The 3,374-nt window shown below is 38.1% G+C and overlaps 1 long non-coding RNA gene across 1 annotated transcript in view; it reads left to right on the forward strand.

Moving 5' to 3' along the window:
- LOC135110394 (uncharacterized) overlaps positions 1-3,374 on the forward strand; it is a 5,074-nt gene continuing 1,700 nt past the window's right edge. The window contains exons 1-2 of the long non-coding RNA XR_010273235.1: positions 1-2,632; positions 3,028-3,374. The exon at positions 3,028-3,374 is cut by the window's right edge and continues 1,700 nt beyond it. This is a non-coding gene — a long non-coding RNA (uncharacterized LOC135110394). The remainder of the gene's footprint in view (positions 2,633-3,027) is intronic.

Here is a 3,374-nt window from a genome sequence, read left to right on the forward strand (position 1 = left end):
TTCCCTTAGTTTGTTTTCGCCCTTCATCTTTGTGCAGAGAGAGAGAGAGAGAGAGAGAGAGAGAGATCTGCTGTCTGTGTTTACATTTCGTGGTCGGTAGTTGACATTTCGCTCGCTGTAGATTTGCGTGTTTTTCATGTATTTTCCGGTCTCTAACGCCGCCAATACAGTGGCGGCAGGCAGTGTGTGTGCGTGTGTGTGTGTGTGTGCGCGACAAAGAGAGACGGACAGAGAGAAGGGGGGATGAACATAAGGGCAGGAGGAGTATTTTGGTCAGCACTGGTCAGTCTTGCCCCATACACACACACACACACACACACACACTAGTGACCAGTGTTTCCATATTCCCTGGAGCTTCCTCCTGCATTAAACACCACCAAGCATCATCAAAGAGACACGACTGCTTAATGACAGTGATGGAAGCAGAATGTTTTCCTCGGCATTGGTCAGTCTTAACACACACACACACACACACACACACACACAGACACTAGTGACCAGTGCTTCCATATTCCCTGCAGCTTCCTCCTGCATCAAACACCACCAAGCATCACTAGAGAGACACGGCTACTTAATGTAATGTGAGTACAGCAATGACTGCCTCGGTTAACATCACCGCCTACACCATAACACTCAACCCTTCCTCCTCCCTCCAGTAGCGTCTTTCAGTTCTTCATTATTATTCGTTATTAGGGTACTTTTTGAGATTATCGATTTATATTTTACTTATGTTTATATCTGAGTCGCGATATAGCTTGAAATTTAGTAAAAAATAATGAAGGATCGTCAAAATGACATCTGCGGTAGACATAGGTCGTCCCTACTCAGCCATTATTTGCTTTATTTCTCACGTATTGTAAGCCAAACATGTCACAAAATGTAGCCTCAGTTCGAATTTTCATGTCCGCCTGTGAGGTATATCGCCATTGCCTGGCTTTAGTGTGATAACAGAGTAATTCAGGCAAATTAGCGGCCGCCATGTTTGATCTCTACAGGCCCCAGCCTGCTCTTCGGTTCCAATATATTTTCGTTTTCCTTAACTCTTTAAGTTCGGTTTCTAAGTAATTTTTTATGGTTTGTATAAATGTTTCGTTGCTTATGAAGTGGTTTTGAGGCTTTTGTTAAGGAAATGTGTTGTATTTGCTGTTGTTTATAACGTAACTATAGGCCTGTTTTTGGGCTGAATTTTACGGAACCCCATTGTTGGCTTTTTTATTCGAGGCTATAATGAAGTTCTTTATACTTTAAAAAATCGCTTATGATTTTTAAACTGGTTTGCCGTCCTGTTGAGTTAAATATGTGGACTTTAAAATGATTTGTGGTCCTGTTAAAAGTCGAAATGTTGACATTTTTTATTTCCTTATTTCCTTATTTGAGCTTTTAAGTAACTCTAGGTTATTTGAAAAAATAGTTCAGATTTTTTAAAGTGCTTTGCATTGCTATTAAGTTAAAATGGGTGGACTTTTCAATGTTTTTTATTCGTGTTTAGGTTCCAACACTTTTTTCTACAGATTTATTTTTCATTCGTTTACTTCTGGTTCTAGGTAAGTTTTAATTGATTGAAAAGATAGTTCATATTTTTAAAGTGTTTTTATTTCTGTTAAGTGAAAAAATAGGTAGACTTTTCAATGGTTTTAATGGGGTCAAATGTTCCAACGTTTTTTTCATAATTCATATTGATATTTCTTTCATACTACTGAGGCTGGAGATGTTATAATATTATGAATATTTATTAAAGTAATTATCAAGTCAGAATATATAATGCATTCCAACCTAGCTCCATTTTTTCTATGGGTCAATTTTAAAATGAAATACGTTACGCACGTATCCTGGCGTGACGTCACGACCTCAGGTGTGACGTCATCAGGGGGCCGGGGGGGGTCTCTGCCACAGACCCTTATCTTCAATATTTCGAGTAATTTCTAGTATTTTTGACGTTTTTCCGTGTGTTTCTTAACTCAGGCATGTAGATCGTAGTTGTAGGAGGAAGAAAAAAGGATAAATAGGGAAGGAGGACCGAAAACAAAGGAGAAAAGAAGCAAAACAGGGAAATCCTAAGACAACAATATTTAGCTTAGTTTTCTATGCTGCCCTTTCTTTCTTTGTAATATTTTCTTTGCCTGAGAGTGTCAGACTTTTTAATGTGTTTGGATGCGTTTTTTAGGTGATTGAGTGTGTTTGGCGTGTTTTGGGTGCATTTTGGTTTGTTCGTGTTTGTTTTGTAGGTGTTTGAATATGTTCGTGAGTGTATTTTTTGTGTGTTTGGAGGTGTTTTGAGTGTGTTCTGGTGGTTTTAGGGTATTTTGGAATGTTTTAGATGATCTTGGCTGCCCTTTAAAGTGATTTTGGGTGTTTTGAATGTGTTTTGGGGTGAGCTAGGGAGGCAGGAAGAAATGGTTAGGTCAGGTTGTGGGCTGGTTAGGGATTATTTGGGTGTGGTTTGAGGTTAACTGAGGTATTTTGAGACTGGTTAGCATTTTTTATGTGTGTATTGGGGTGTTTTGTGTGTGTTTGCATGTGTTTTAGGATGTTTGGAGTGGTGTTTGGGGGTGTTTTTGTGTTGGGAATGTAGTGGATAGAGGTGTTGCAGCGCTTGTAGGACAGCTCCAGGACCACCTTGTTATGTCTCTAGGTAAGTACACGCTGATCTTTTTTTATAGTATTTATTTATTTTTTTATTTATTTATTAAATTTTTTGTCTTTTTTTTTATTTTATTGTTTTCATTCTCTTTTATTTATTGATGCCCACTATATATTCCATTTTTTTTTCTTTGCCTTATTTATGAATTTTCTTTAACTTTTTGCTTTTTTATTTTGCTAAGTTTTATTTTACTGCACATATTTATTTAATTTCATTTTAATTAATGTGTCAAACTCCAACAGCAGCCCTTCCAGAAACATGATACCTCCATTTATTTATTCCATTACATTTATCTTTTTGTTATTTTATTTCTTACATTACATTTATTTCTTGATTTACTCTTCTGCAACTATAACCATAAGTAACCACCACTATCACCACCATAGGAGATTGTGCAGCTGGTGAGGGATCAAGGGGAGATGGTGTCCTTGACTCACAGGTCAAGACAGAGAAGGGGCGGGTGAACCTGCAGGAGGACAGGGTCAACATGCAGAAGGTGCTGAAGAAGGTTATCTTTGGCATCATTCTCGGAGTCGTCCTGCTCATTGTTGTCCTCTTCATCATCTTTGTATGTGAATGTTAGGTTAGGTTGAGGTAGTGTGTGTATTTGTTTAGAGAGTGTGTGTGTGTGTGTGTGTGTGTGTGTGTGTGTGTGTGTGTGTGTGTGTGTGTGTGTGTGTGTTTTTCCTGTCTGTGCTTTTCACAGAATTCAGAATTAAGTGTGTGTGTGTGT

Source organism: Scylla paramamosain, chromosome 20 (genome assembly GCF_035594125.1).
Source record: "Scylla paramamosain isolate STU-SP2022 chromosome 20, ASM3559412v1, whole genome shotgun sequence".
Lineage (NCBI taxonomy): Eukaryota > Metazoa > Arthropoda > Malacostraca > Decapoda > Portunidae > Scylla > Scylla paramamosain.